Raw genomic sequence first — 13209 nt, 5'->3', positions numbered from 1 at the left:
ATGGTATTGGAGGCATGTTGATGCAAATGTTAGGGTGATTGTATATGTTTCACGACAAATGGAATCTCATGAGATGAATTACCCTACTGGTGATTTGGAAGTCACGATTATCATCCTTGCTGTGAAGTTATGGAGACATTATATGTTGATAAGAATGCAAGATTTTACAAATCAAAAGAGTCTCCAATATTTATTTACTCGGAAGGATTTTGATATGAGGCAACAAAGGTGGATTGAATTACTTAGTGATTATGATTGTACGATCAGGGTGATCGTGAATTGTTGTAGCTGAAGCACTTGATGAGAAGACTCCAGTAAGAATTAATGCTTGGTACGCTTGCCAAGATTATCTTCTTGTGGATTGGAAATCAACTGAAGTAAAGTTGAGAATTGGAGATCGAGAAGAAGCTCTACTTGCTAAGTTTCAAGTTAGGCCTTTTGGTAAGGTCGTACTCGAGACTCAAATGGTTAACGAAGAAATTTAAGAATTAACTAAGGCAAGGAAAGAAAGGAAAAAGAATGAGTACATGATTCGTGAATCGGATGGTATGTGAATACAAGCAAACGAGAAGTATGTGCCTAATGCTGTGGGTTTAAAATAAGCAATTTTGGACAAAGTACATTGTTTAACTTCTGCAATATTCCAAAAGTAATAAGATTTATCATACCATTCGACAGTTTTATTTGGTCAGCAGATTGAGGCAGAAAGAGATAAACCTTTGGATTGAGATAATTATTTTCTGTTTCGCAGTGGAAATGGAAAGATATTACTTTGGATTATGTGTACAAGCTTCCTTGTACACAAGATGGTTATGATCGAATTTGAAGTGATAGTTGGTCAATGTAACAAGTTAGTATATTTACTCCAGTGTTGAGTAATAACTTTTTCCCAGACAGGACAACGGTACTTATTTGTTTTATGGAAAGAGAATTGGATTACGGAACTGCTGAGTTTCTTAAGTATGTTGGGTGCGCAGTTTCCGAAATAACGCCATAGGGTCCCTGAAGCGTGTCGTGTGAATGAAATGCTTCTGAATAGAGAAAGATTCAATCAAGAAAGAGTTTTAGTAGACCTTGAGACTATGGATGAGTCTACTCAAAGTATTCAGGTGATTAAGTTAACCTGAAGTAACCAGGAATGGCAAAAGAGATCAACATATAGATATGCCACTAATCGAGTATATAAGGTAAATGGTTTTATATTTTCGAAGTGTTCACCATAGAAAAGTATAATTCGGGTTGGAAAGGAAGGCAAGTTAAATCCTAAATGAATCGGACTTAGCGTGATCATCGAAAGGTTAGTGAAGTTGATTATAGAATTGAATGGCCTCCAGAGTTGTCTAAGGTACATAATGTGTCTCATGTCTCGATGCTTCGGCATTATGTTTCAGATCCTTCACATGTGATTCCTCCTCAACTTTTGGAAATTAATCCGGATTTGACGTATGATGAGGAACCAGTGACTATACTGGATTGGAAAGATAAGACTCTAAGGAATAAGACCGTGAGCTTGGTAAAAGTATTGTGGAGAAACCATTCAACTGAAGAAGCTACTTGGGAGACAGAAGAACGGATGAGAAATATGTATCCGAGGCTATTCTATGAGTTTTGATGTTCTGGTTGATGATTGGAATTTCGGGGACGAAATTCTATAAGGAGGGGAGATTGTCACAACCCGTCCCAGAATTACTAAATACCGAGGACGTGAAATTACAAAAACGCCCTTAAACGGGATTAAGGTGCGTAATTTTGGTGTTTGTTTTATTTTAAGATCCTAAACTAGGGTTAGATTATATTCGTATGTGTTAAATTATATTTGGACTTAGGTGGGAGCCCCACCTCCTGAAATCCTTCCCCCTTTCCCGTTTTGTTGTCTCTCTCTTCCTCAGCTCTCCTTAGTCACTCTCTCTCTCTTATTCTTCAGAAAACACTCTCTCACTCTCTCTCTTACTCTCGAACTCACTCGAACTCACGGCAAACACCAAGCATAACCACAATCCTACACCAACGTCCAATCTAAGATCACCATCGTGATCTAGGGAACTTCACGAGCACGGGGGTATAAGTTTCAGGTGAGTTCACTTCGAGAAACCCTAGTTTTTAAAGCCCCGTGATTTTGTACTGTTCACAAACTTAAGTATGGTTATGTTTTAGGTTAAAACAAGATCACCACGAGTCTTAGGAAGTTCCAAGGAGGCTCGGAATGCCTCGTTTGAACAAAATGGACGTCGGGATCGTTGGGTTCGAGTTTGGCCGAATTTGAGGAATTTTGGAAGGTATGATCTTGTTGTTTTTGGACCTTAAAAACCTTTCAACATGATAGTAGGTGTTAAATGCTTCATTTTGGTATAAAATGCGAAGAAATTGGACGAAAAACGAGTGAGATTAGTGGAATTGAAATTTTACCCAGTTTCCGGCGCCGGCGACGGTCGCCGGAGCTGAAGGTTGAAGGTGACGGAATATTCCGTCAAGTTTGACGGAATATTCTGACGCCGTTAGTTAGTTTTAACGGTAACCGTTAGTTTTTAACGGAATATACTAAGATTTGACGGAATATTCCCTAACGCCGTTCACTGTAGCCGTCAGTGTGCATGTCACGTGGCCGCGCGTGGGGGGCGCGTAGGTCCGTGCCACGTCAGGCGCGTGGGGGCGCGTGAGACCTCCAAAAAATTATTTTAAAAATATGGGGATGATCCTGAGGTTGTGTAGGTCACGGTGGTATATTCATATACCCAATTTGAGCAATATATGAGGAGTTATTAACTAAGATTTGGGTTAGGCGTTAAATAACGTCAAAATTGTTACTTTTGTATAGGTGAGGTTTATGCGGGCATCGGGCATGGCCAAGGGATGCTCAGGGACTTACGAGACGTCGATGTAATCTGTGAGTGGGCAGTTTTGTTTTCCGTATATATATATACTTGACGTTTCCCAGAAATTGAATTGAAATGAAAATATGTTTAAAATGAAATGCATATGAGTTATGTGGAAAAACGGGAAGTGAAATACCATGCATAGAATTGATATGAAAAGTATATAGAAATGTGAGTTGAAATGCCATGCATGAATTAAAATATGATGCATATGTATGAATTGGTGCGGTGGACGCACAAGTAAGAATTGATATATGATGCATATGTATGAATTGGTGCGGTGGACGCACAAGTAAGAATTGATTTATGATGCATATGTATGAATTGGTGAGGTGGACGCACAGGTAAGAATTGATTTATGATACATATGTATGAAATGGTGCGGTGGACGCACAGGTGAGTATTTAATTACTGTTATGATGATGATGATATATATTGAGCTCAAATCCTGCACCATGGTTTAGTGCTTATAGTATTCACCGCATCGCATGCTCGCCTTGGATCCAAGTAGATGCTAGTCGTACAGTCCACGCGGAGTGGGTACGACAGACCAGTCGCGAGAGTGTTAGTGAGATTCCGACTGGTGGGTGACCTTAGATTATGTGCACAGATGATTTATGAGAAGCACTAGAGCGTAACTTGTGTGCAGAAGGCCGGACGGGTCACAGAGGTGACTCCGGTAGAGTGATAATGATAGATTTTGAGCTCTAGGTTCAACCGTATAGGGCTATTAGAGGGCCTACGGTTGATTACTTTCTTGCACCTGATATGATTATGTTGATGCATTCATACCTTATTACTGTTGAGATGATGTGGCATGGCATAATTAATATGAGAAATGTTGAGATGACATGGCATGGCATGATTGATAAAGAGATAATGTTGAGATAGTAAAAATGAAGTTTTGAGAATATATATGTATATTTATATTTTACATTTCTGGGAAAGTATACAGGTTTTACGGAGAGGGGTTACAACGTTTTGAGAAATGTTTGGATTTGGAAAAGAATTGTTTTACTGACCCACTCAATTTTGGTTTTGCGCCCCTCCAGGTTCAGGAATCACAAAGGTGTGGTGACTACGAGGAATTCGACGGTGTTCTGACAGATTGGACAAAATTAGGACTCACCTTCGGGTGTATCAATTTAAATTGTATCTTAAAGCTTCCGTACTGTGCAAATGGTTACGTCACTCTCACGTGACGGCCAGCATGCCCTCCTTCGGGACGGGGTGTGTCATAAGTGCCTATTTATTATATAGCGTATAATATCTAAAAATATTGATTATAAAACACATAATATAATATTGACAATTTTATTTGTTACTTTGTTGAATTTGATATAAGATATTAATTTTAAAAACATTACGAGCCCGTAATACTTTACAAAATAATTTTGAAGTTCGTATGAACTTATAGTGAATTTTAAGATAAATAACGTTGTCAAACACTTAGTTTCAAAACTATAAGCGGGTAAATTAATTAGACAATAATTGAAAAACAAATATAAAAAAGCACATGTAAATAGCAATAAGCTAGGTGGTGCAAATTGATTGGACAATAGTTAAAAAAAAATAACAAATTGGGTAAATTTTACAAGGCACGTGGGGTATTTTGAAAGAGAAAGCGTATCTTCTTCCTCCCTCGTCTTCTTCGTTGGAACTTGAACTCCATTCCAGAAGCTGCAAATCACATACCTCCCTTCCTTCTTTCTTTGGCCTGGGTATTTTGAAAAAAAAAAAAAGATAGCTCGCATGCAGCCTGCTCTGTGCAACAACAGGGAAAGCTAGAAAGCCAGAACACTAGACGGAATTTCATCACTTCCGACGAGACCAAAGGGGTGAAACAACAACTCTTGGCCTTCATTTCCGGCGAGGGGAGGGGTGGCATCCCCTCTTTATGCCTCTGTAGCTTCACCCTTGGTTCCAAATGAAAAGTATTTCAAGTTTTGTGCCGTTTTGATAAGCTTCATGAGTTTTAAGCATTTATCTACCGAATTCAATTGTAAAGCTCTACAAGCTATTTACACTTTGTGTTTTTCCATAACCTTTCTTTCATTAGTCTATCATCCTTAACCCTATTACAACCGTAATAAAATCCTTTTGATCCAAGAAGTTACTTGATATTGATACAGAGTAAGATGGACAAGCAAGCATATGGTAGTGTGTTTTGTGAGATCATTTGAGCTAAACACATTAATCCACAAATATGAGTGAATGAGTGTATGCCTTGTGAGAAATTCACTTGTTTCATATGATGACTTAAAGAAGCTTAAAATTGCATTGACATGACTATTACACACACTACACTCCAAGTTAGTTCGATTCAAATTTGGTTAACTCTTGGATAATGTCTTGAACTATTGTTGTTTATTTCTTGAAAGTTATCTCACGGTTGGTGTTATCTTAAATATTAAATTTTGGGAAGTTAGCTATTATTTGTTTCTTTTGAGTCTTTGTGTTTTCTTTTGTTTTGCTTGAGGAAAAGCAAAGTCTAAGTTTTGGGTATTTAATGTGGTCATGTTTGTATATACTTTTATCATCTATTTCCTTTGGATTTTGTATATTCGAATGGCTTAAATGCATGGATTTATATTGCTTTTATCTTTAGGCATTCATATCGGAACTATGCAAAAATAAAGTGAAAATTGAGCTTTTCGGGTGTCTAGAGTAATTTCAGTGGAGCAACAAGCTAATTAACAGCACTAAGGCATATGCATCCCTTACCCTTCTTCTAGTTATGCCATTACCAATCGCAGATAACCCTCGGGCTGGTCACCCCAACAAGAAGATGACACTACAACGATTTTGGAAACCAAATGGACATGGGGTTGCTATTCAATAGATTTTAGGAGAGAACTTTATTACTAGTTGTATTATTTCCGTTTTTTTTTTCCTTTCCTTTAATAAGGAATTAAAGTCCATTAGTTAGAATGTCAGTGGCCTTTTAATTAAAATTTAGTAGGATTTATGTTTATTGTCGTGGGTTACAAAAGGAGACTAAAACTCCTTGTCAAAAAGAGGAAGTCAGCCACCTGAACATATCACATTGGCAGAGGGTTACGCACAACAAAAGGGAAGAGACCCAAAGAGATCGAATTGTATAGCATATAAGCACGGATATCGTCCCAAAGAGATCGAATTAATTCTTATACTTGCAAGCACTAAAATTCGAGACTTAATGAGGTTAATTTTGCTATTCGTAAAGAAAGAACTCTTCTCTTTTGTTGTGCTGCAACCCTCTGCCAATATGATATGTTTTGGTGGTTGACTTCCTCTTTTTCACGAGTTTTAATCTCCTATTCTTATCATATACGAATAGCAAAATTAACCTATTCTTATTGTATTCGAATCGAATGATAGTATAGCCTATAAGCACGAATAGTGTCGTAAAGAGATTGAATTGATTCGTATACTTGTGAGCATTAAAATTCAAGACTTAATGAGGTTAATTTTGGCCATCTAATTTTCGCAACACTGTGAAACTTCAAGGTATTCGACTAGACTTTGAATATGCTCGTATGAAGAATGATGAATCATTATCAGCTTATCTGAATAGATTATTTGGTTTATTTAATCAAATGAAGATATATGATGAAGAACTGTCAAATAAGAGAATTGTTGAAGTTGTTGACTACTCTTATTCCTACATTTGACAATACTGTGTTTGTGATTGAAGGAACTAAGAATTTGAGTGAGATTGGTGCATTGAGGTGCTCAAGAGATTTAAAGAAAGGTTGATTAGACATGTTGAGGATGGAGATGTAACTGAGAGAGTATTCAGTAGTCTTTGGAAGAAAAAGGAGAGAAATTTAGGCCAGTGATGAAATATATGGCATTAAAGAGAATGCAAAAGGAGGTTGTAAAACTTGTGGAAACTTGCACTATGGTGAATGTTGGTTCAAAGGAAAATTAAAATGCCACAAGTGTGACAAATTTGGTCACATTGAGGAGGAAGCTTCAATGTTCTTTGCATGTAATTCTATAACTATGATCAACGATGACCATGTGTGGGTCATTGATAATGGTTATAGTAACCACAAGACCTCACAAGAGTCACTGCTCATAAATATGTACAGGACTATGACTACAAGGATTAAGATGAGAAATTGACAAACTTTTCAAGCCAAATGGAAAGGTACGTACTCTAGCGATTGAGACAAAAAATAAACAGTATATATTATAGAGGTGATGCTAGTTTCTAGCTTAGATGAAATTTTACTGAGTGTGGGTCAAATGATCCAACATGGATACTTCTTGTTGTTTAGATATGATATAGTTCTTTGAAGATAGACAAATTAAATATTATGTGGCCACAGTACAGATGACTGGGAATAGATGATTTCCTTTACTCGTGGAAGACATGAATCTAATGGCTAGAAAAGCTGTATAAAAGAGAACGCATGGGATTGGCATAGGAGAATGGGACATTTGAACTTTCAAAGTCTCAATTACTTGACGAGAAATAAATGGTGTATGGGCTACCAAGTTTAAAGGGAAGTAGTGGAGTGTGTGCAATAAACTAACACACAAATTAAACCCTATAATTTGGGATGATTGTAGTATGAGTAAGTAGGAATCGTTCTAGGCGGGGGATTAGGAGGGATGCTAATCAACACAAATTAAACTTAAAAACTGAAAACTAAGCTAGACTAACACAAAATAAGAACTGAGGGGGTTATTGGACGAATTTTAAGAAACAAAAGTAAATAGTAGCAATTAAATTGGGTTGTAAATGGAATGTGGGAGAAAAGCTAGCTAGAGAATTCTTCTCCACACATAAAACATATGCACACATATCGATTTCCAGTTATTATTTCTATAAACCATGAATGACAATGCCCCAAATTAATTGTGAATGCACTAATTAATTCTCAGACTTTCCTAAGTTCATTGAATTGGACTCAGCCATGCAACCAAATTATCCTTATCAAGTTCCCTAACTATGAAAAGCATGATAGAGACACATATCAAAGGTCATTAAGTTCTGTGAAAATCATAAGCATTGACAAGGCATTCATAACTATGAAAAGCATGATACTCCTGCCATGGATTTACTTAACTCAATCATGACTAGTGACTTTTACAACTTATAAATATAAGTTCATAACAATTAGGTGAAATTCCCTTATATTCTAGCATCAAATCCCTGCATGAAAACTAAGTATACATCCTTAATAAACATACAAGAATAAGTTCTCTATAAAACAGATAAGTAAATCGCATTCATGTTTTACGAAACAATAACTGGATGTAATCAATTCATATAAAACATATGATCATGGCTTCGAATTCACCTCTAGCTAAAAATAAATTTAGTTACACATGTTCATCATAATTGAAAAGCAATCTAAAATAAACATTGAAACTAAACAAGGATAGAAAGAACTCTGAAAATCTCCAATGGTTGAATGCAATATGTGGCACATTCCTTCTTCTCTGATCCTTGCAGGTTGCGGCACAAGTTTTGAATAAGGCATGCGGCACTAGTCTTCTCTCCTCAATTGTTGCGGCAGAAATACATATATATATATAGGGTAGGGTTCGGCAAAAACCAAGGAGAAAAAGGGTAAAGGTGTTTGAATGGATAAGGACTCCTAGAATCAGATGGGAAGTATTTAGAATAGGATAAGGACTCCTTTTGCAGTTGGAGATAATATGAGATAATGTTGTATAAAATGGGATAATGTTTGGATAAGGTTAAATAAGATAAGGTAAACTGGATAAGATAAGATAAGTTTGGATAAGGTAAGATAAGATTATGTCTTTCCTTGTCTTCCAAGCTTCCAAATTTGATTCCTCCAGATTTTAGCACATATTTAGCACATGTAAAACACCAAAAACGTCCAGCCCCACTGCTCCACACGCATGCTATCCAATTGAAGCCCAAAAATGCTCCAAATTGCTCCATGTAGCCATTTATTGTCATCTTTACCAATTGGACCTACAATAATACGAAAATAACTTAAATTACGATAATAAATGGAAATTAACTAAGTATATGCAAATAAATAAGATAACAAAGTCGCATTAATATGCTCCTATCAAATTCCCCCACACTTAGCTTTTGCTAGTCCCTAAGCAAAACAAAGAAACAAAACAAAACCTAAACCTTCCAACAATCGCCTCAGGGATTTCCAATGAAACACGACATATTAAAAATCACTACTCACATAGATTTTAGCCATCCTTACTCTTGAGCTTACACTTAACCACAGTAACCACTCACTAACTCGCATTTAATCAATTAAAACAACATTTGAAAGTAGTAACATGCCTTAGAGATTTCACTCAATTCCTCACTGGATATACTCTCTATTTTCACACAGATTTTCTGACTACACTCGTTATACTAAGTATGAGTGAGAAGATTGATGTAAACATGTAGACTAGCACTCACATATGTTATAACAAAGAAGGCACTTTCAGGAATTATTAATACAACATGAATATGATCTCATGAACCACTTTCAGGAATTATTAATACAACATGAATATGATCTCATGAACGGAATGCCACTACTTAGAAGCAAGAACCAGGGATTCCATATGCTCGTACCAATTCCAAACTCCACATATTGAATAACATAACAATCAAGATAAAAGTCTAAGGGTTGTAATGGGGCTAAGGTATTGGCTAACAAAGAAAGATCAAGGATAAACAAAGATTCTTAAAGTGATAGTAAGCAAAGTAATGAAATTGACACTGAGAATTCAACTTTTGATTGCAACACCCAACTTTAAACACAAAGGGAAGATTGTACAACTTTAGGGTCAGATTCATATTTTTGGACCCTGCTTTAACAACCAACACTTATGAACTCATTCTTTTTCAACCCCTTTTTTTTCTTTTCGAACGCATTTTTTTTTTCTGCTTTGCTTTTTTTTTTTTTCTTCTTCTTTGAAACATAAAACATACACACTACTTCATTGGATTCAAAAGAACAAATCCTTCCCCCACACTTATATCTTTGCAAATCGTACATCAAAAGGAATTCCCAACAAGTCATGCTTCACTATTCTTTAAGAACAAGGGTATGGATATTCTTATGCTAGGCTAAGTAGGGATAATGTAGGCTAACAAAGAAAATAGGCTAAATAAGGCTCAAAGGGGTTAAACCTACAAAACATATGCAAGGGATAAGGCTTTTTGGCTCTGGTGGTAACTAAACAACTATTTTCTTTTCTTTGTCATGCAATCAATTTTAAGCTTTGAATGAAACAGGCATGAGTTCTAGTATTTGGAACTAAAATGATGAAAAAGCATTCCGAGTAGCAACCAAGCAAAGAAATAATGAGATCATGCAATGACTTTAGAAAGCAAGAATATCACAGATTAATAACTCTCCAAATAAATAATAGGCTCAAGTCTCACAAGGTTGTAGCATTAGTTTGAGTTTCTTCCTTCAAGCATGTTACAAAAATTAATTTTTTTTTTCTTTGTGATTGCATATGAATTCGTAAATGATAACTACAACTAAATATTAATCAAAGAGCATATCAAACTTCCACCCATGCTTGTAACTTTCTTTAACAGTCATGCAATTAAAAACCAAATCCTCATCATTGTGTTGGAAGGTACCCTAAGACACAAACAAGCAACAAAAATGACTCTTTTTTGTATTTTGTCAAAAAATTTCGATTTTGTTTTTCAAAATTTTTTACATGGCACACAAGAAAACACTTTAAAACAGTGAATAACAACATTAGTAGTGATAGGTGGTGAAATTCGAAAATAAGTCATGAAAAGCAATCTTTTTACCTCCCCCCCCCCCCCACACACACACACACTTAAACCAAACATTGTCCTCAATGTTTCAAAACTAAACTTAATCAAGAAAGCAACAAAAGATAACTAACAAACAAGACAATCATGGCAAAGTAAAAACAATAAAAAGAAGGGTATGAGAAAGCAAATATGGTTTCAGGAGCCAGAAATTCCATTCTCTCTATTCGAATACATGAGTTGCCTCCCGAGAAGCACTTGCTTTAATGTCTTCCAACCAGAATATACGTTCATTTAAGCTTCACTAGGACCAACGGCATGGAGTTGATCTTTGAATGGAAGGTGATACTTTAAATGATCAGGTACTGGTTTAAATTCTAGAATAAGTGCCTGAATCATTGAAATCAACAACATGTTAGTACAAAACGAATTTGAAATTTGAGAAGGTGGCTCACTTGTGCCTTGCAACAAGAACTCAAAGACAAACACTACTTCGAAATTTTCAGGAATGTTGCTCTTGGCCAGGTTTGGTGTGAGGGCAGTGACTTGTCCCATGTTACAAAATCCAATTTCTTTGGCGATGGTTGTCTCAAGTAGATCCTCTTTGATGAATTCTAGATATTCCATAACCAGTTCTTTCTCTTGAATCTTTAAAAAGGTTTCAAATATGTCTTTTTCACTCTCTTCTTTCTTGGATTGTATAAACCTGCAAGGAAAAGATACAGTTGGTGGAATAAGGTTAAAAAGAATTGAATTCGAAACAACTTTACTAGAATTGGATGGTGGTGGAGCTAGGGTAGCTGCAGCACTAGGATTAGAGATGATTGGGTGATGCAACAAGGCTTCTTCTAAGCTTGTCGTGGTTAAGTCTTCCTCATCCTCTTTGGACAACAACTCTTTGTCCACGTCTAGGCTATTTTTGGACATTTTCATATCACCTGCAACCTCCATACCACTTCTCAAAGTGATAGCTTCAGCGATTTCAAAGTCTCCCGTCGAATTGACAATAGTTGAGTTGGAGAGTTCGTTTTGTTCTCAAATTTGTCCTATGAATTCTACAACCTGCCCAAATTGCTTCTTCATTTCACCCATCTCTTTGGCTTGATTTTGTAAACCCTGAGTTAAAGAAGTTAGTACTTGAAGAATTTTATCATCATCCATTGATGAACCCGAGTTTGCTTGGAAAGATTGTGGTGAAGGCTGTGGTGGTGCATATGGCCTTTGATAGAGCTCATCAGATGATTGCCAATATCCTTCTTGTTGAACTTGTTGAGGTTCCCTCCACATAAATTTTGAATGATCTATCCAACCTGGATTGTAAGTGTTGGAAAACAAATCATTCCTTGACTTCTTATGGCCCTAATAACCCCAAGTATTGACACTATCTCAAACTCCATTCTCAATTAATTAAGGACGTTGATTACTTTGATATCCTTGCCTAGAGGACACACCAAATGTAGCCACACTTTGCATTGTGGACCTTTCGATATACTACGACATAAGAGAAGTAAGATTCGTCATTTGAGCTTGAGGATTAGCAATTGCCATGTCTTGCTTCTCTAGTACCTGAAATCAAGGAAATAAAACTAGAGGGATTAGCAATTTTACTAATCTCCGGCAACGGCGCCAAAATTTGATGTGGAATAAACTAACACACAAATTAAACCCTATAATTTAGATGATTGTAGTATAAGTAAGTAGGGATCGTTCTAGACCAGGGATTAGGAGGGATGCTAATCAACACAAATTAAACTTAAAAACTGAAAACTAAGCTAGGCTAACATAAAATAAGAACTGAGGGGGTTTTTGGACGAATTTTAAGAAACAAAACTAAATAGCAGCAATTAAATTGAGTTGTAAAGGGAATGTGGGTGAAAAGCTAGCTAGAGGATTCTTCTCCACACATGAAACATATGCACACAAATCGATTTCCATTTATTATTTCTTTAAACCATGAATGACAATACCCCAAATTAATTGTGAATGCACTAATTAATTCTCAGATTTTCCTAAGTTCATTGAATTGGACTCAACGACGTAACCAAATTATCCTTCTCAAGTTCCCTAACTATGAAAAGCATGATAGAGACACATAACAAAGGTCATTAAGTTCTGTGAAAATCATAAGCATTGACAATGCATTCGTAACTATGACAATCATGATACTCCTGCCATGGATTTACTTAACTCAATCATGACTAGTGACTTTTACTACTTATAAATATAAGCTCATAACGATTAGGTGAAATTCCCTTATATTCTAGCATTAAATCCCTGCATGCAAACTAAGTATGCATCATTAATAAAATACAAGAATAAGTTCTCTATAAAACAGATAAGTAAATTGCATTCATATTTTACGAAACAACAACTGGATGTAATCAATTCATATAAAACATATGATCATGGCTTCGAATTCACCTCTAGCTAAAAAGAAATTTAGTTACACATGTTCATCATAATTGAAAATGAATCTAAAATAAACATTGAAACTAAATAAGGATAGAATAACTCTGAAAATCTCCGATGGTTAAATGCAATATGTGGCACAATCCTTCTCTAATCCTTGCAGGTTGCGGCACAAGTTTTGAATAAGGCATGCGACACAAGTCT

The 13209-nt window shown here is 36.0% G+C and overlaps 1 long non-coding RNA gene across 4 annotated transcripts; it reads left to right on the top strand.

The window, feature by feature from the left end:
* Positions 1-1939: 1939 nt before the first annotated feature.
* LOC126630454 (uncharacterized) lies at positions 1940-4112 on the top strand. 4 transcript variants are annotated; one of them, XR_007626003.1, is made up of 4 exons: positions 1940-2072; positions 2155-2276; positions 2816-3165; positions 3270-4112. It is a non-coding gene; the product is annotated as an uncharacterized LOC126630454 (long non-coding RNA). The 4 variants fall into 4 exon arrangements; XR_007626005.1 differs by having other exon boundaries at positions 1953-2276; positions 2816-3217; XR_007626004.1 differs by having other exon boundaries at positions 1955-2276; positions 2816-3113.
* Positions 4113-13209: the final 9097 nt, after the last annotated feature.

This window comes from Malus sylvestris, chromosome 7 (genome assembly GCF_916048215.2).
Source record: "Malus sylvestris chromosome 7, drMalSylv7.2, whole genome shotgun sequence".
In the NCBI taxonomy this organism is placed as follows: domain Eukaryota; kingdom Viridiplantae; phylum Streptophyta; class Magnoliopsida; order Rosales; family Rosaceae; genus Malus; species Malus sylvestris.
This window is presented reverse-complemented; position numbering and strand designations above follow the sequence as displayed.